The 19,476-nt window shown below is 46.0% G+C and overlaps 3 long non-coding RNA genes and 1 pseudogene across 3 annotated transcripts; 2 read left to right on the plus strand and 2 right to left on the minus strand.

Moving 5' to 3' along the window:
* The first annotated feature begins 68 nt into the window (after window positions 1-68).
* On the plus strand, window positions 69-6,718 carry LOC123332223. The gene is made up of 3 exons (XR_006549021.1): window positions 69-1,866; window positions 2,079-2,252; window positions 5,893-6,718. It is a non-coding gene; the product is annotated as an uncharacterized LOC123332223 (long non-coding RNA).
* LOC112582963 lies at window positions 3,963-5,128 on the plus strand (annotated as a pseudogene).
* LOC123332222 lies at window positions 5,697-9,043 on the minus strand. Its single transcript, XR_006549020.2, has 2 exons — window positions 8,927-9,043; window positions 5,697-6,586 (listed from the first exon to the last, which is right to left on the minus strand). It is a non-coding gene; the product is annotated as an uncharacterized LOC123332222 (long non-coding RNA).
* Window positions 9,044-15,890: 6,847 nt separating this feature from the next.
* LOC112582964 lies at window positions 15,891-17,931 on the minus strand. Its single transcript, XR_003107320.2, has 3 exons — window positions 17,874-17,931; window positions 17,043-17,142; window positions 15,891-16,224 (listed from the first exon to the last, which is right to left on the minus strand). It is a non-coding gene; the product is annotated as an uncharacterized LOC112582964 (long non-coding RNA).
* Between the last annotated feature and the right edge of the window lie 1,545 nt (window positions 17,932-19,476).

Raw genomic sequence — 19,476 nt, forward strand, 5'->3', positions numbered from 1 at the left:
CTGGAAAAGGAAAGGAGCCTGAGCCCTACTCCCCTCGTTGCGAGGCCCTAGGACACTCCCCGCATCCCACCCCCCCACCCCAAACCGACATTGGGATCCCCTGCGCCCCAGCTCCGGGCAGGGTACGGATCTTCTTTCGCCACCATCAGGGCTCACAGTGCCTCCAGACTGATGTCTTAATACGCGTGCTTTGCTCTCTTCAAGCCAAGTCTCTCCAGAATCTCTCCAGCTGCAGACCTGGCTCTGGGCTGACTGGGGTTTGTGCCCCCTCTGGGGAGGCTCCCAGGATCCACCGACACGTGGGCTGCACTTGTAGTAAGAGGCCAGGGAGAGGGATCCCCGCTGGAGAGACTCAGCCTCCATTTAAAGCGGTGTTAAGAGTCCAGGTGTGGTGAGATTCACACCTGGAAGAGTGTAGAGATGGGCTTGTGGGTTTCATGGAGGGGGAAGAATGGCCATTTGCAAAGCTATTCTAAGGCAGGATTGTTTATCAGAAGCTTTCTTCTGATCAGACTTCACCAACTTATGACCTCCTGGTTTACACATCATAAAACAGCTTCAGAAAGATGGGGTGACTTACCCAAGGTCACACAGCAGGTCGGGAACAGATTATAGGACCTTAAAAAAAGTCAATGAAGGTTTCTCCTGAATCCACATGCTCCCGTTATTTCTTTATTTTCCAAGGGTAGCACCTCAACTGTTGAAGTGAGTTGAGTTTTGAGTGGAAAAGACTTTGGAACCTAACAAATCTGGGTTGGAATCCCGTCCTTGCTACCTCCTTAATGTTGGAAAACTCCTTTCGGGTCCCTAAACCTGTTTCCTTATCTGTAAAAAGGGAATCATGATTCCAATCTTTCCAGTATATCCTGAGGACTAGATTTAATTCAGTAAACATTTATGGGTATGTATTACATGCCAGGCCCTCTTCTTGAGCATGTACTGTAAACCAGCCCCGCTCCTAGCAATGAACAAAAGAAAATCCATGTTCTCATGGAGTTTACATTTGGTCTGGTGTGATTAGATAATCACAGCTAACATTAATACAGCACTTACTGTGGACCAGGTACTGTTCTAAACACTTTACCTGTAAATGCATTTAATCCTCACGACATCTTTATAAAGTAGGTGCTGTTATTACTGCAATATACAGATGATGAAATTGAGAACAGAGAAGTTAAGCATTTCATTTGTTGGGTCCCTCCAAGGTTACACAGCTAGAAAATGGCAGAGCTGAAAGACAACCCTGCTAGTCTGGGCCCAGAGTTCATTCTCTTGTTCACTCACTTGGTTACTTCCCTGATGAGGGCCAAACCGGAGGTAACCTGGGCCAATGTTGGCACCTGTTATTATCACCAGCATTAGTTATCAGTTGACCGGAACCAGTTTCTGACACCCCAGTCCCTGCTGCTGAGGGATAGCGTTGTAATATTTGGACCTACTTAGACTAAAAAATTGTTGTTGTTTATCTGAATTCAGATTTAATTGGGTATCCCATTGATTTGCTAAATCTAGTCATCCTACTCAGGGCTCAGAACAGATTGCACACAGGTGCCGAATATCTGTCTGCAAGCCAGTTTAAATAAGTTAAACTTGGGAAGAGACATTGAGACCCAGAGAATAAGCACAAAGGACTGGGGGAGGAAAATGAGGTGGATGAGTGGGAGGTGTGTAGGTGAAAGGAAAACTGGAATGATTTGGCCTTCAGTCTGCCCCCTTCCTGGAGCTGCTGGTCTCGTCCTTTCCCTTCTTACTCGAAAGGATTCCCTATCAAGTGCATCATCCCAACTGAAGGATCCAGTAGTGATTGTGCTTTCCTATGAATATTTCATTTCCTGTGTCGTCTGAAAAGTATTGGAGAGGCAGCAGGTCATGATGGAAAAGGGAGCGGAGGGTGGGGGAGGGGACAGAGGCCACCTGGGCCCTGCCTGGGAGCTTGGGCAGGTCAGCTTGCCATCATTGTAGTAGGGATGTTGCGGTCACTCAGCAGAGAGCTGTGGACACCAAGACACCGATCTGTAGCCTACAATGTGCTGATCCCGCTGTAGCCTCAGCTCACAGTTTTCTCCGTTTCTCTCCAGGCTCCAGCCACACTGACTTTCCTGCAGTTCCCCTGCCACAGCACCTTGTTCTTTGTTCCTAAAACTGTCTTCCATCTTCCTCAAGCCAGTTTATCTCCACAGTCACTTCCTCCAGGACATCTTTCTTTACCTCCCTGTTATGGACAATGGACACTGCTCCTGAGCGCTCCTCAGGTATGAAAGTGAAAGTGTTAGTCGCTCAGTCGTGTCCACCTCTCTGAGACCCCATGAACTGTAGCCTACTAGGCTCCACTGTCCATGACGTTCTCCAGGACAGAATTCTGGAGTGATTTGCCATTTCCTCCTCCAGGGAATCTTCCCAACCCAGGGATCGAACCTGGGTCTCCAGGATTGCAAGCAGATTCTCTACTGTCTGAGCCACCAGGGAAGTATGCTGCTGCTGCCGCTAAGTCGCTTCAGTTGTGTCCGATTCTGTGCGACTCCATAGACAGCAGCCCACCAGGCTCCCCCGTCCCTGGGATTCTCCAGGCAAGGACACTGGAGTGGGTTGCCATTTCCTTCTCCAGTGCATGAAAGTGAAAAGTGAAAGTGAAGTCGCTCAGTCGTGTCCGACTCTTAGCGACCCCATGGACTGCAGCCCACCAGGCTCCTCTGTCCATGGGATTTTCCAGGCAAGAGTACTGGAGTGGGGTGCCATTGCCTTCTCCTCCAGGGAAGTATACCTCAAGGTACACTTTTGCATTTGTTTTTGTGATTACTTGATTAACATCTGGCTCTCCAATTAGACAGTAAGCTGTGAGAGGGCGGCAATCGGCTCTTCTTGGCTCTTTCTTGTTTTCCTGGCACCTGACACACTGCCGGGCACATAGGAGACGCTCAGCAAGGATAAATGATATGCGCAACATCATCTGGCTGCAACCCAGTAAACCTGAGACTCGGATCCAGGCAGCCAATCTATTCTCAGGCTCTGAAATGCTACACTCTGAGGTGTGGATAAATGCTAGCTATGATTACTATTCATAATAGGATGAAAACAGGCTGTTCTGGGCAGTCACTTGAGGTGTTTGTTAAATGAATGACTCATAAGTGTGCACTGGACACAAGTGAGGTTCTTAGTCTGTCCCCTGTGGAAGAGGTTATTCTGGCCTGGAGCAGCGGTCTGAGCTGATAGGGGCTGAGCACCTGGTTTTAGGTCCTTCTCCTGCAGCCTGGCCATGAGCTTGCTATAATGTTCAAGAGTGCAGGTTCTGGATGCTCCCTGCCCCAGGAAGGGAGTCTGTCATTATTTTTTTCTTGGCCTTTCAGTAGGGGAAGGTCTTGGCACATGCGTCTCCTGGCAGCAGGTGGAACAGCATGCAGGGAACGATCATAATGGTAGTTACCTTTAACCAGAACTTGGCTCAGCATTTAAATAATCATTATCAGCTATGACAGCTTATTTTTAAAATCTGGATAATTAAACGTTTTAAAAATATTTTATTTATTTATTTGGCTGCACCAGGTCTTAGCTGTGGCACACGGGCTTTTCAGTCTTCACTGTGGCATGTGGCATCCAGTTTCCTGACTAGGGATCGAACCCCTGTCCCCTGCATCAGCAGGTGGATTCTTAACCACTGGACCACCAGGGAAGTCCCAATGGTATTACTCATCTTTCTTTCATGGCATGCCTGTCTACCAGCAATCATATTGTATATTTACCGGTTTATTGTTTGTTTCTCCCACTAGGAAAAAAGCTCCATGAGGTAGGACTTGTCTGTTTTGTTTACTGATACTCGCTGGACATGGCAGACATGGCAAGCCCTCAAAATAGGCTTGTGAATAGAGCCACACCAACCTGGACTCTAACCCCTGCTTGCCCGCTTCCTAGTTGCCTGACTGAGAATTTCAGTTAACACATCTGAGTTTGCTTCCACATCTGTAAAATAGGAGTGGTTATGAGTTATCAGGTGAAGTCAGGGAACAAAATACCTGTGCAGTGTCTGGTACACGATCAGTGCTCACTGGAAAGGGTATGTAACAATCCTACACTCTCTCTCTTCTCTCCAAATTCTTGCCCCTGAAAGTAGGAGGAGGGCAGTAGACTGGGGCTTGGGCAGCTCACTGGGTGAGTTCTCCATTGGTGTGAGATGAATATGTAAGAAGAGGCTTCAGCTTGAAGGAATTCCCATGACTGTGATCAAGAGGCTGGTAAAGAATGAGGCCAAAAGCCAGGACATCTACCTAAGGCTGTTGGTCAAGCTGTACAGGTTTCTGGCCAAATGAACCAACTCCTTTGATCAAGTTGTGCTAAAGACCTTGTTCATAAGTTACACCAATCAGCCACCTCTGGCCCTTTCCCAGATGATCTGGAAGATGGAATTTCCTGGCCAGGAAGGCAAAACAGCTGTGGTTGTAGGGATCTAATTGATGCTGTGCCTGCCCAGGAGGTACCGAACTGAAGCAGCCACACCCAGGGCATCATCTCCAAGGCCTGCAGCAAGATCCTCAACCTTCAACCAGCTGGCCCTGGACTCTCCCAAGGGCTGTGGCACTGGCCTGCTCTCTGGTCCTGGTGAAGACTGAGAGGTGTACAGGCAAATCCTGCATTCCCAGGGCTAGAAGTTTAAGTGAGCCAGAAACCAGTGGGCCAGCTGCTGCTACAAAAACTAACGCTACCCTGGAAAAGGAAATGGCAACCTACTCCAGTATTCTTGCCTAGAAAATTCCATAGACAGAGGAATCCTTGTGGACACAAATAGGATACAACTGAGCTACTGACCATAGGGGTAAGAATGGTACTCATCACTGTTAATTAGTAAAAGGAATCTTATTGGGGAGATAAAAATGTTACAGAACTTGATTGTGGTGATGGCACAGCTAGGTGAGTTTAATGAAGGCCATTGAAGTGATACTCAATTCCATTCCTGTTTAAGCATCTGGGTTCCTTGCCATAACATCTATTGCCACCCATATCTAGAATGAAGTGTTGTCTTGGAGCCTGTTGTACATTTAAAAATAAACTTTTTTTAAAAGGTCATTGAACTGTACAATTTAAATATGGAACGTAAATTATACCTCAATAAAGTTGTTTCTTTTTCAGAAAAAAAAAAAAAAAAAACTAACCCTAGATCCTGCCTTGTTAGTAAAAAGATTTTGGATGCTGGAGAAATAAATATGAGGCCAAAGGCAGTCAGAGAAGAGGAGACATGGGAGCATCCAGATGAGAGAGTCCCAGGGCTACTGGAGAATTAGCTAGTGGGGTCCTCCACTGACCTGGAGATGGGGCCAGGGGTGGGAAGGCAGAGAGATGCAGAAGCTTCTCACTGCTGGTTACAGCGGATGGGAGCTGGCAGGAGAGGGAGATTCAGTAGTAGCAAGAGATGAGGATGGAATTGGAGACAATGGGCAGAGAGTAAGCAGAGGGTCATCAACAGATACTAATGGGCAGCTATATGCCCGGCACTGTTCTGGGCACTGAGGACACCATGGAGGAAAACACAGAGAGGGTCTCTGCCCAGTAGGGGTGGGTAAACTATCAGTGGCCTGTGGACCAAATCTGGCCTCTTTTTATGTGCCTATGAGCTAAGAGTGGTTTTTGCATCTTTAAAAGACTGAAAAAAAAATCAAAAGGATATTTTATAATGTGTGAAAATTATGTGAAATTCAGATTCCAGGATCCATAAATAAAGTTTTATTGGAGCACAGCCACGCTCCGTTTACGTATGGTCTAGGGCTGCTTCCACACTGCAACAGCAGCGTCGAGCAGTCTCAACAGAGACCATATGGCCAAGAAAGCCTAAAATGTTTACTAGCTGGCTCTTCAGGAAATAAAAGATTTTTTTTTTTTTTTTTTTTTTGTCAACCCCTGCTCTAGGAACTTGCATTCTCTTTGGAGAAATGGTTAAACAAGCAGGTAAGCTAATTTCAGAGCCAGCCGGCATCAGCATTTCCTCACACCCTGCTTCTGCCTTGGCCACCTTCCTCTGGAAGGGAAGTTGCTCCCTCCAGCTGGGATGTAATACAGCAAGAGAGGAACTGGGGTCATTGTAACCAGCCCCCTGCTTCCGGGCCAAGAGGATCAAGCCTTTTCCTGGAAGGAAAAAGTCACTGTCAGTGATTTGTGAAGTCCAGCACCCACTAGATAACCTTCCCCTATCTCAGATCCTCAATCTAAGAACAATTCCTTTATGACTTTGGAGGAACATCGTCACCTTTGTCATCAAGGCCTGCCACCTGGGTACCTGCCACCTGTGTGCAGCGTCTCCTTCTTTACAGAGTCTTCTCTCACACTATCTCCTTGAGCTCTTACGGGATAAGACATGGCTTGGGGTTACTGTTCCCCTACTGATGAAGAAACTGAGACTTGGAGGGAGGACCTGACTTACCCAGGGTCACATAGCTTGAAATAGCTTGCAGAGCCAGGATTAGAAAGCAGAGCAACGTCAGCTTTGGAAGGGCCTTCGAGACTGTCTCAGCCAGAGATAGGAAGCTGATGGCCTGAGGCAAGAGGCGAATCAGGAAAGGGTGGTGGCCAGTCCTCCATGTGCAAGACGTAAGGCATGCATTGTCTGTGGAGCGGTTCAAAACATTAGTGAAACTGGGTGCGTCAGCTTTTATTATCACCGTGCCCTGGCAATTCTAAGCAATGTCCTTGGTGATAAAACCCTCCCTCCTGAAGAGATCTTTATTGGTCTAACTTAAATTATATATATATATGCTTCAAATTTGGACATTTTATCACCTAACCTTTCATAAATAATGCATTCTACATGGACGCTAATTTGAAGAATCCCCAGTTACATAACTGGCCCCAACATACACCTTCAGGTGAGAGTTCATAGCAGGTCAGCATCACTGGAGCTCACATCAGGAGTGTTCATGTCCCTGTGTCCCTCCATTTATCTACATTTTTAAAGTCTTTATTGAATTTCAGTATTTCTGTTTTATGTTTCGGGTTTTTGCCTGTGAGGCCTGTGGGAACTTAGCTCCCCGACCAGGGATCAAACTTGCACCCTCTGCATTGGTAAGCGGAGACCCAACCACCGGATGCCCAGGGAGGTTCCCATGTCCCTGCATTTGAACAGCAGATTTGAAGTCAACAGTGATAGCACAGCGATGGTAAAACAGTAAATTGTTAATGCAGTTCTGTCATTCTCTGTGCAAACCATTCTCTGAACTTCACAAGTTGCCTCTTTTAGAGGCATTTTGTCTTGTGTGTGTGTATGTCCCTTTTTGTTAAAAAAATAATGTAACCAAAAATTATTAGTCCATTACTTTGTTCCCCTTTGTACTACAATTTTTATTTTAATTTATTAAAATTTTTATTGGTCTGAGTGTATATATGAGGTTCAATAAAAGCCAGTTTTTACTATTTTTGTTGCTTTTCTGCCATTATTATGCTTTATTTCATGATTATTATTGAAGATAATCTTGTCATGTTGGCCTTAAAAAAATGATCTATTCTACCCACACTACTGTATACAAGATGGATAACCAACAAGGACCTGCTGTATAGCACAGGGAACTGTACTCAATATTCTGTGATAACCTATATGAGAAAAGAATCTAAAAGAAGAATAAGTATACGTGTAACTGGATCACTTTGTGGTACACCTGAAACTAACACAACATTGTAAATCAACTATATTGCAATAAAAATGAAAATATTTTTTGAAAAATTACCGGAAAATATAAGTTAAAGAAGTTAATGAAAAATAAAATCTGATATCTTGGGGGGAAAAAAGATACATTCTGGGTGTCAAACATATCAAGTTCACCATTGGTCTGAAGACAGAATAGGACCCACAGACAATGACGTTGTTATCATCTCAAACATAATTATTATTTTATTGAGCCACCTACTTGGTGCCAGGCACTGTTCTAAGGTTTGACATGTGTCATCCCATTATTTCCCCCACTCAACAAATGTTTATTAAGATCCTACCCATGTATGAGGCACCATGCTAGGCGCTGGGGATATGACAGTGAACAAAGCCGAATGCTTTCTCTCTCTTACCCTTGAACCACTGGACCTGGAGGTGGAATGGGTGTTCTCTATGTGTATCATCATGTTTTAAGAATAAAGCCACAGTGGGTATATAAACTGATATAGCCATGGAGAACAGTATGGAAATTCTTTAAAAAATAAAAAAAACTAGGGAAAAAACTACCATAAGACCCAGCAATCCCATTACTGGACATATACCCTAAGGAAATCACAATTCAGAAAGACACATGTGGGGCTTCCCTGGTGGCTCAGCCGTAAAGAATCCGTCTGCCAATGCAGGGCGGGAGACGTGGGTTTAATCCCTGGTCCAGGAAGATCCCACATGCTGTGGGACAACCAGGCCCATGAGCCACAACCACTGAGCCTGCACACTAAGGCCCAGGAGGCTTAGACAAATGCTGAAGCCCAAACGCTCTAGAGCCTGTGCTCTGCAACAGGAGAAGCCACCACAAGGAGAAGCCCACGCGCTGCTGAGTTCTTTTGATGGTGCTCCCCTTAAATTCTGCATCCATGATGGTTCCTCATTAACTTCATTCTAGTAACCTCAGCCTAGTCCTGTCCTTGCTCATGTGACCCTTTCAACAATCATGTGAAGCAGGTGCAATAATTAGCCCCATTTTACAGATAAGAAAAGCGAGGCACAGAGAAGCTAAATGATTTGCTCAAAGTCATACAGTTAAGTGGTAAAGCTGGTGCATGAAGTTCTCTTAGAGTCCATGCTCTTAACCCTATTTTACATTTTGTTTATATTTACATTTTGTGTAGTCTATACGGGTGGCTAAATATCTCAAATAACTTGAATTTAAAATTAAAAATACAGGGAGGCACATTCCACTGCCCCTCTGGTCAGGGAAAGCCCTTGGGACATGAGGCACAGCCGGAAAGGCAGCCACCCCCTCACCTGTCACACAACGCACATTGGTGGGGAACCTGGGGTTAAACCATGCATAGATGACCTGCTTCTGGGTCGGAGTTTCCTACGTAATACAGCAGCTCCCTTGCTGAGATCTATTGAAAGTCAGAGAGAAGGGTTTGTAAAAAGAAAATATATATATATATTTAAAAAAAAAACAGGAAGAATAAAATTTAAAATAGAACTGTCCTGCCTGTTTAAAAGTCAGGCCACCTGGGCTCACAGTCCGTTTTGCGACCATCAGCAGGCAGCCCCTCTTAGGTAAAACAAGTCCATCAGATTACCACAGTATCCACCACCCGCTATTGTCCCAATGCCTTGTCCATTTCATTCACTTGCTACCTGACTGCTCCCGGGGGTTTGGATTTGGACCCCTAATGTAGCCATTTCACAAATGGAAGAACCCAAGCCCCAGAGGGGAAGAGGTTTACCCAGTTCACACTGTACTTTGAGCTGGACTCCAAGCCAGGCCTTACACAGCCCTTCGGTGACAAGAGTCACTTGCGACTTTACACTTGATGGGGGCTCAGAAAGGAGGTTTCCAGACAGATCAAGCTAACCCCTATTTCCTGAGCACCTCCCACTTGTTGTCTCCAAGGTGGGCGTTTCCACATCAACATCTCATGGGAATCTCCCAATGACTGGCAGGTCAGCCTTGACAACCTCTAGCTTCCAGGTGAGAAAAGGGCTCAGGGGTTTGTGACTCTCCCAGGATCTCACTGCGAGATTGTGGCAGGTCTGTCTAACTTCACTAGCTCTTGACATAAGAACAGAGGAGTCCACCTCCTGCTCCCTCCTAAAGGCTCCCCTCTCTCGCTCTTGCTAGGATTTTCTTAGGCTGAGGCTGGAGTCATGGCTGGTTAAATTTACTCTCTTCCAGAAGGATGCCGACACAGGGCAGCCTGAGAGTCAAGCTGGAGTTGTCAAAAATACTGATATAGGGACTTTCCTGGTGGTCCAGTGGTTAAGAATCTGCCTTGCAATGCAGGGGACACGGGTTCGCTCTCTGATCGGGAAACTAAGATCCCACATGTCTCAGAGCAACTAAGCCCACATGTCGAAACTACTGAGCCTCCACACTTCAGAGTCCTATCCACCACGCACCAAAACTAGAGACCCTGCGCGTCCCAAAGAAGATTGTGCGTGCCACAATGAAGACAGCCAAATAGATAAAGATTAAAAAAAAGCCTATATGCCAATCATGTGCTAAATGCTTTTCAGAGTTTTTAGTATTCTCTTCTTTATTTTTATCTGCATCCTCTAAAATTTCCACAATGAATAAAATATTTTATTTTCCTGCACAAGGAATTGCTTGATCTAGGCTTAGAAATGATTCTACTGAAGGTGTGGGGAAACGGGGAGCAATATCCCCAATCTGCAGTTAAGGAAATTGAGGCTCGGAAGGCTGGCCCAAGGTCACACAGCTAGGAAGTGATGAAGTCAGGATGCTGTCCAAATCCAAGGCCTGTGCTCTTTCCATTCCACTACTCTGCCTACCTGCCTCCCCTTTGTTTTGTAACACCTTGTTCCACAAAGGAGTTCAGGCAATTTATAAAAATACAAAAAAGAGGGAATTCCTTGGCAGTCCAGTAGTTAAGACTCAGCACTTTCACTGGAGTGGCCTGGTCCCTAGTCAGGGAACTAAGATCCTGAAGCTGCATGGCATAGCCAAAAAAACTAAAAATACATAAAAGGGATCAAGCATTTATCTTAACTTTCCTGTACAAACTATTTCAGGAAAATCAAATAATGGATGAGGAAAAGTTATTCTTTATGGAAGAATTTCAGCTAATGAATGCAAAAAGAATGATAGAATTATTAATAGATAGTCACCATTTTGTAAACCTAATGAGATAATGGATCATCAGTGGATGCTAAAACTAAGAGATAAAACTTTGGGGGGAATTCCATAATGAAGAGACTAGGCCAAGGGCCCTGAAACCATGGATGAGTCAATAAAAATATTTCAAGTCAATATTATGTACCACTAGACTTAGCAGCAGCAGCAGATATGACATGGACATGATATGATATGACATGGATATGATACGACACATGGATATCACCAGATGGTTGACACCAAAATCAGATTGACTATATTCTTTGTAGCCAAAGATGGAGAAGCTCTATACAGTCAGCAAAAATAAGACCAGGAGCTGACTGTGGCTCAGATCATGAACTCCTTATTGCCAAATTCAGACTCCAATTGAAGAAAGTGGAGAAAACCACTAGAACATTCAGGTATGACCTAAATCAAATCCCTTATGACTAAACAATGGAAGTGAGAAATAGATTTAAGGGACTAGATCTGATAGATAAAGAGTGCCTGATGAACTATGGACAGAGGTTCATGACATTGTACAGGAGACAGGGATCAAGACCATCCCCAAGAAAAAGAAATGCAAAAAAGCAAAATGGCTGCCTGAGGAGGCCTTACAAATAGCCGTGAAAAGAAGGGAAGCGAAAAGCAAAAGGGAAAAGGAAAGATATACCCATTTGAATGCAGAGTTCCAAAGAATAGCAAGGAGAGATAAGAAAGCCTTCCTCAGCAATCAGTGCAAAGAAATAGAGGAAAACAATAGAATGGTAAAGACTAGAGATCTCTTCAAGAAAATTAGAGAAACCAAGGGAACATTTCATGCAAAGATGGGCTTGATAAAGGAGAGAAATGGTAGGGACCTAACAGAAGCAGAAGATATTAAGAAGAGGTGGCAAGAATACACAGAAGAACTGTACAAAAAAGAGCTTCACGACCCAATTAATCACGATGGTGTGATCACTCACCTAGAGCCAGACATTCTGGAATGTGAAGTCAAGCAGGCCTTAGGAAGCATCACTATGAACAAAGCTAGTGGAGGTAATGGAATTCCAGTTGAGCCATTTCAATCCTGAAAGATGATGCTGTGAAAGTGCTGCACTCAATATGCTGGCAAATTTGGAAAACTCTGCAGTGGCCACAGGACTGGAAAAGGTCACTTTTCATTCCAATCCCAAAGAAAGGCAAGGCCAAAGAATGCTCAAACTACCGCACAATTGCACTCATTTCACACGCTGCTGCTGCTAAGTCGCTTCAGTAGTGTCCAACTCTATGTGACCCCATAGATGGCAGCCCACCAGGCTCCCCCATCCCTGGGATTCTCCAAGCAAGAACACCGGAGTGGGTTGCCATTTCCTTCTCCAATGCATGAAAGTGAAAAGTGAAAGTGAAGTCGCTCAGTCATGTCCGACTCCTAGCGACCCCATGGACTGTAGCCCACCAGGCCCCTCTGTCCATGGGATTTTCCAGGCAAGAGTACTGGAGTGGGTTGCCATTGCCTTCTCCGTCACACGCTAGTAAAGTAATGCTTAAAATTCTCCAAGCCAGGCTTCAGCAATACGTGAACCATGAACTTCCAGATGTTCAAGCTGGTTTTAGAAAAGGCAGAGGAACCAGAGATCAAATTGCCAGTATCTGCTGGATCATTGAAAAGGCAAGAGAGTTCCAGAAAAAACATCTATTTCTGCTTTATTGACTATGCCAAAGCCTTTGACTATGTGGATCACAATAAACTGTGGAAAATTCTTCAAGAGAAGGGAATACCAGACCACCTGACCTGCCTCTTGAGAAATCTGTACACAGGTCAGGAAGCAACAGTCAGAACTGGACATGTAACAACAGACTGGTTCCACAGAGGAAAAGGAGTATGTCAAGGCTATATATTGTCACCCTACTTATTTAACTTATACTCAGAGTACATTATGAGAAATGCTGGGCTGGAGGAAGCACAGGCTAGAATCAAGATTGTCAGGAGAAATATCAATAACCTCAGATATGCAGATGACACCACCTTTATGGCAGAAAGTAAAGAACTAAAGAGCCTCCTGATGAAAGTGAAAGAGGAGAATGAAAAAGTTGGCTTAAAGCTCAACATTCAGAAAACTAAGATCATGGCATCTGGTCCCATCACTTCATGGCAGATAGATGTGGAAACAGTGGGGGACTTTATTTTTCTGGGCTCAAAAATCACTGCAGATGGTGACTGCAGCCATGAAATGAAAACACGCTTACTCCTTGGAAAGAAAGTTATGACCAACCTAGATAGCATATTGAAAAGCAGAGACATTACTTTGTCAAGAAAGGTCCGTCTAGTCAAGGCTATGGTTTTTCCAGTGGTCATGCATGGATGTGAGAGTTGGACTATAAAGAAAGCTGAACGCCGAAGAATTGATGCTTCTGAACTGTGGTGTTGGAGAAGACTCTTGAGAGTCCCTTGGACTGCAAGGAGATCCAACCAGTTCATCCTAAAGGAGATCAGTCCTAGGTGTTCATTGGAAGGACTGATGTTGAAGATGAAACTGCAATACTTTGGCCACCTGATACAAAGAGCTGACTCATTTGAAAAGACCCTGATGCTGGGAAAGATTGAAGGCAGGAGAAGAAGGGGACGACAGAGGATGAAATGGTTGGGTGGCATCACCGACTCAATGGACATGGGTTTGGGTCGACTCGAGTTGGTGATGGACAGGGAGGCCTGGTGTGCTGTGGTTCATGGGGTCGCAAAGAGTCGGACACGACTGAGTGGCTGAACTGAACTGATTAATGACATAAAAACAAGTAGACAACACCGTTGCCAATAAAGTATGCTCGCCAAAGACATTAAACCTAATCAAGCTCTAGGGCTTCCCTAGAAGCTCAGACAGTAAAGCAGCTGCCTGCAATGCAGGAGACCCGGGTTCAATCCCTGGGTCCTGGAGAAAGAAATGGCAACCAACTCCAGTATCCTTGCCTGAAAAATCCGATGGACAGAGGAGCCGGGCAGGCTACAGTCCGTAGGGTCGCAAAGAGCTGGACGTGACTGAGCTACTAACACATACAATCAAGCTCTAGATTTAACGTTCAGTCTACTGGAAATTCAAGAGACAGAAGAACAAGTTAAACTACACCATCAGGAAGCAATCAGCCAAATCTTCTGGGATGTGGGAAGCTTTATAGAACAAATGCTCTGGTTTCCTTTACAAATAAATAGCATGAAAAATGAAAGGAAAGGGAAAACTGTTATAGATGAAAAGTTACTTATGAGATACATCAACCAAATAAATGATGTGAGCCTTATTTGAGTCCTGATTGAAACAGACTAACTTTTAAAGAAATCTGAACATGAACTAGGTATTAAAAGGTTTTAAGGAATTTGTATTAATTTTGTTAGGTATGATAGTGGCATTGCTGTTGTGTTTGAAAAAGCCCTGTCTTTTAAAGACATATGCTGAAATAATGCCAGTGAAGTGAAATGATGTCTGGGGTGTGCTTTATAATACTTCAGAGGGAAGGCAGATGAAACAAGATTGGCAAAATGTTGATAATTATTGAGGATGGGCTATAGGTATGCGAAAATTTATTACATTCTCTCTACTTTCCTGTGTTTGAAATCTTCCATAATAAAGGGACTTCCCTGGTGGTCCACTGGTTAAGAATCCACCTTCTAATACAGCGGATGCAGGTTTGATCCTTGGTCGGGGCACTAAGATCCCACATGACTTAGGGCACCTAAGCCTGTACTCCACAACTACAGCAGAGCTGGAATACCACAACTAAGACCCGATGCAGCCAAAAATAAGTAAATAAATGTTGAAATATTCCATAATAAAAAGTTTTTTAAAGGCTAAAAATAAGTAATTAAGAAAATTGGGACAAAGAGAAAATACTGATCCAGCAGTAGAAAAGTTCTGGGACTTCCCTGATGGTCTAGTGATTAAGAATCTGCCAACAAAGGAGACATAGGTTCGATTCCTGTCCCAGGAAATTCCACATGCAGTGGAGCAACTAAGCCTGTGCACTGCAACAATTGTGCCCACTCTCCTCTGCAACAAGAGAAGCCACCGCAATGAGAAGCCCGTGTACTGCAACTGGAGAGTAGTCCCCACTCACCGCGACTGGAGAAAGGCCACAGGAAGCAAAGATCCAGCGCAGACAAAAATAAACATTTTAAATAAACAAAATGTTGATTTTTTTTTTTTAAGTTCTGAGTTTCTTAGCAGTCAAAACAAAGATGGAAACAAGAGTCATGATGGCCAAATGTTGAGAATGTCTCTTGCCTGCAGTTTTTTAACCCTTATTCAATGACATAAGAGTGGGCCCTGGGCCTGGAACTCTTCCTAACCAGGAGATAAAGCACCCATGCAACCAGTGCTGGATTTATCACCTTGTGTGTGTCTTTCCTTCCTTGTTTCAGGTGTCATGAGTACTCTTTCACCTCTGCTTAAAGCATGTCGGTCATTTGGCATCTAGCCAACCCCATTGCTGTATGTGTCCTCTTCTTAGAGGGGACAAGGTCCTTCCTCCGGGGCACAAAACAGTGAATACAGCGAATTCCCTGTGCTGATCACTGTGAGATCCCCAGGCAATGAGAGACCAACACCCACTCCTGAAGTTGGTCTTGTTCTGTCTTTTCTCTACGTGAGTAAAGCATTGTTCTATCCGGTGCTTGACCGCTTTGGGTCTTCCTCGACTACTCAGATGCCAAAAGGAAATGGGTAGACGTGTTTATAGAGTCTTCCCCTGGTAATGATAACGCGGGTACTCTGCTTGACACCAGGAGATTTCTAAAACCAGCAAACCAGCACAGTTTTTGTGACCAAAGAGATTCTGGTGGTGGCAAAACTCCTACTCAGTATGGCCTACCAGCAACGGGCCAGTCATCTGTCCTGATGTGGGCTATCATGCGGGACTTGGAAAAAGCAAGGGCCAACAGGAGGGAAAGAGGTGGAGAGGTGAGCCTTCGAGGATGAGGGGACTAGAGAAGGATATGGGAAAGACAGGGCATTCTAGGGGGTGGGTACTGAGTGAGCAAGGGTAGAGAGGCTATCTCATTTTCATAAAAGAAAAAGTAAACAAAATGCACGCGAACCTGGAGAAAGCTCGTCTTCTTTCGCTCCCTTCTCACCCAAAAGAAATCGATCCAACTGCAAAAAGCACTGACAGGAAACAAAAGGCTTTATTACCAAAGCTCTCTGGAGGACACTGCAAAGGGATTACGCAGCCCAGCGCATGGCAAGACCTCTTTTCAGAATCCTCCCAGATCTCTCTTCCTCAAAGTTCCACACTATTACAACAGCTCCCCAAGCTCTCCCTTTTTTCTCTTTTTTTCCAAATTCCTGACCACCCAAACTCTGCCAACTCCCCTCCCTTCTCTCAGTAGCAGCTCTTCCTGAGTGGGGCTGGAAGGAAATTCCTCCAGGTCTCTCCAGTCTTCTGCTTAGGTCTATTCGTCTCCCTCTGCCCTCCTTACAAAGGCTCCTTAGAACTAAGCCTGGGGAGGAGGAAAAACAGTGCATATTTACATGTATTTTTGTCCTGTTGCATGTTTAAAAAAAAAAAAAAAGGTTGGAAGGAAAGACACCCGAATGTTAACAGGAAGATGCCAGGAAAGCTTTGGAATCAGATAAAGTTGGGTCCTGGCTCTGCCACTTTCTAGCTGTGTGACCTTGGGCAAGCCTCACTGGAGACATTTCTCCAAACCTCAGATTGCTGTTCCGTGAATGACTTAGCATGGTATCTGGCATACAGTAAGCGTTCCATAAAATGTGGCTTACAAAATAAAGGAGTTAGCTGGTACGAATATGGTGCTGCCTTTATCCATATTTCTTGCCTTTATCAATATTTTAATTACATTTTTTCCAATAAGCACATATTTGTAATTTAAAATGAAACAACATGAAGATCATAAACATAAGCATAAAACTAAATGTTTATCAGTAGAAGATCAAAAGAATTATGGGGTACCTGTATTCTGGAATATTATGAACTCCTTAAAAATGAAGTATCTCTATAAATGACACACACACAAAATGTCCACAATATACAGCAAGTTGCAAAACTATATGTGGTTTGACCCCTTTATGTATGCCTGTATTTTTATACATGTTAAGCAATTATCAGTGAAGTTTTTCAATTTTCAAATCCATATTTTTGTAAAGTTTAATTTAAAAATATATGCATGAATTACTTTTACACAAAAGAGGAACACTGAAGGGGCTTAAAAAACAGGCATAGAGAGTTCTAGCTGTTTCCCAGGCCCACAGCAGAACCGAACACCAGAAAACAAAAGGACTCCGAGATTCTGCGCACCTCAGCCCAATTGCTGAGCTCCTGCCAGCCACTAGGCTGGGCAGAAAGAGTTAACAGGGCACCTCATCTTCAGTCCTCCTCCCACGTCCTTTTTTGCAGACTGCAATAGAAAAAAGCCAGTTGAAATTGCTCCATTTCTCCCCATGGGGACCCCTCTAATACCTCTGCTAAGGAGAGTAAGGTTTGTCGGAGCCAGGAGGGTAGGGGGAAGAGTGAAGGCCCTCAGGCCTGAAGATCTAGATGTATGTGGCCTGTGGCCCCAAGACTTCCTCTTTCCCCCCAAATCTCGTTAAAACTGAAGATGAGGGCAGGCTCTGGAGGGACCACAGGGCCTTCCTAGGTTCTCGGGGTGGGGCTCACCCTGCAGCGTGTGGGGGAGGAGGCTGCTGAGGCCCCCCAAACACTTGGGGCACAAGCCTGAGAACTTCCTGGAATGTGGGGGAAATGGGTGTCTTATCAGCCATCTCTATAAAAACCATATGGGGCCCCCTATCAGCCTTCTCTATTAACACCATGGCCTACAGATCAAGCCCCAACCAAGATTTCCTGGCTCGTTCCAAGAAACCCAGGTCGGAAAGTGGGCGGGGTTCCTGCTTCTTTCTTCCCCTCGTCCCCCCACCCCAGGCCCTTCCCGCTTTGGGGCCCCAGATCCAGGCCCAACGCCAGGGCCAGACCATTCACCTCCCAGGTCTAGCCGGCCCTGCTCTCGCTCACTCAAACCAACCCCGGCGTCCGCCCAGCCCCAAGTCCCGCGCTTTCCCCTCCCCCCCGACCCCCCACCCCGTTTCCGCGTAGTTCGCGCTCCCGGCACCCTGCGCGCGCCTCGCGTACCTCCCCGGCCCGCGGGAGCACTAGCTCGGAGGCCCCGCCCCCAGGGCCCCGCCCCAAAGTGCCGCCCGAGGCCCCGCCCCCAAAGCCCCGCCCCGGCACGTGCCAGCGCTTGCCCTGTTTGCCTCTCCCCGCTGTTAAGGGGACCCCGATACAGGTAGAGCCCTGGGGATGCTTTCAGTCCTTGAGACTTGCGTTCGGATGGTTAGGAAGGGGATTCGCGGCATTCAGAGAAGCTCGGAGACGATGCAGGCCCGGAAGCGGAAGCCGAGGATGGAGCGGGCCGGAGGTCCGGGCTGTGAGGACCTCAGAGTCCGAGCCCACGCCCACCTCCATCCCTTGGGCCCGCGCACTATGGGAGTTGGGACTGGACACTCGGTCTGCGTCCGGCGAGCTCGGAGCCTGACTCTGAGCACGAGCTGGCCCGGTACCCGCCAGGTGTGCTGCGCGGGACTGGCTGCACGGCGGGGTAGCCCCGGCAGCGTTTGTCGGGCGTGGAGGGCGAGTCAAGCGAACCGGGAGTGCCCGGCCTAGGGTCGGGAGTCTAGGGTCCAGTCGGAGGTAATGAAGTGAGGTTAGGCCCGCGGTTCTCTCGGCCTGGGTGCCGTGACATGTCCTGGCAAAAGGGTGGGGAGCAGGAGACCACCTTTTGGGGCTCTGGCTCTGCCAGCGCTTCCCGGGTGGGGCGCGGAGCTTGGCTCTACGCCGCCACCGTGTGGCCCCCGGGAGCAGCGCCTTGCCGGGTTCCTGGAGAGACTCCTCACGGCCCGGGCGGGAGAACAGGTCCCCGAAGACATCGGGAGGGCCGCCCTTGGGGAGTCTGACTTTATACACTCTGCTCCTCCCGAGCTAGCTTCCAGAAATGGGGTTGAAGCTGCCATGGTGGCGGCGGAGCGGTCACCAGGGCTTCCCCCAGGCGCCGTGGATCCTACTCAGGAAGGCATGGGACTCGGGTGTGGACATCCAGTAAGCGCCAGCATCTTGTTGCTCACTGAATAAGGAGATGTGGAGGTGTGGATGAGAATGGCCCCTTCCAAAGGCAGCAAATTCAACAACCAGCCAGCTTTTCCTTAGCACGTACTATGTGAAAGGCGTACAAAGACGAATTATTAAAGTAAGTAGGGAAAGTCGTATTCGTTGCTTCCCATACTCATGAAAATAACAGGTTAGTTTTGAAGAGGGCTTACTGTATGGTAGACATTTACTGATTACTTTTATATGCACGATGACATTAAATTCTCACAATCCTCTAAGAGTAGGCACTATTATTCCTATCCAACAGAGGAGGATAAGTTCAGAGAAGTTAAGTATCTTGCTCAAAGTCACACAGCTAGCTAGGGATCAAATTTCTAAGCCAAAAAAAAATTTTTTTTTCCTAAGCCTTGGTTGTTTTTTTTTTTTTTTTTTTTTGGCCAATCATGGGGCTTGCAGGATCTCAGTTCCCCCACCAATGACTGACTGCAGCCTCTGCAGTGAAAACCTAAAATCCTAACCACTTGGCCACCAGGGAACTCCCTTGTTGTTTTTTTTTTGTTTTTCCCCCAAATAGACTTTATTTTTTTTACAGCATTTTTACATCCACAGCAAAATCAAGCTAAGATGCAGT

This window comes from Bubalus bubalis, chromosome 2 (genome assembly GCF_019923935.1).
Source record: "Bubalus bubalis isolate 160015118507 breed Murrah chromosome 2, NDDB_SH_1, whole genome shotgun sequence".
NCBI lineage: Eukaryota > Metazoa > Chordata > Mammalia > Artiodactyla > Bovidae > Bubalus > Bubalus bubalis.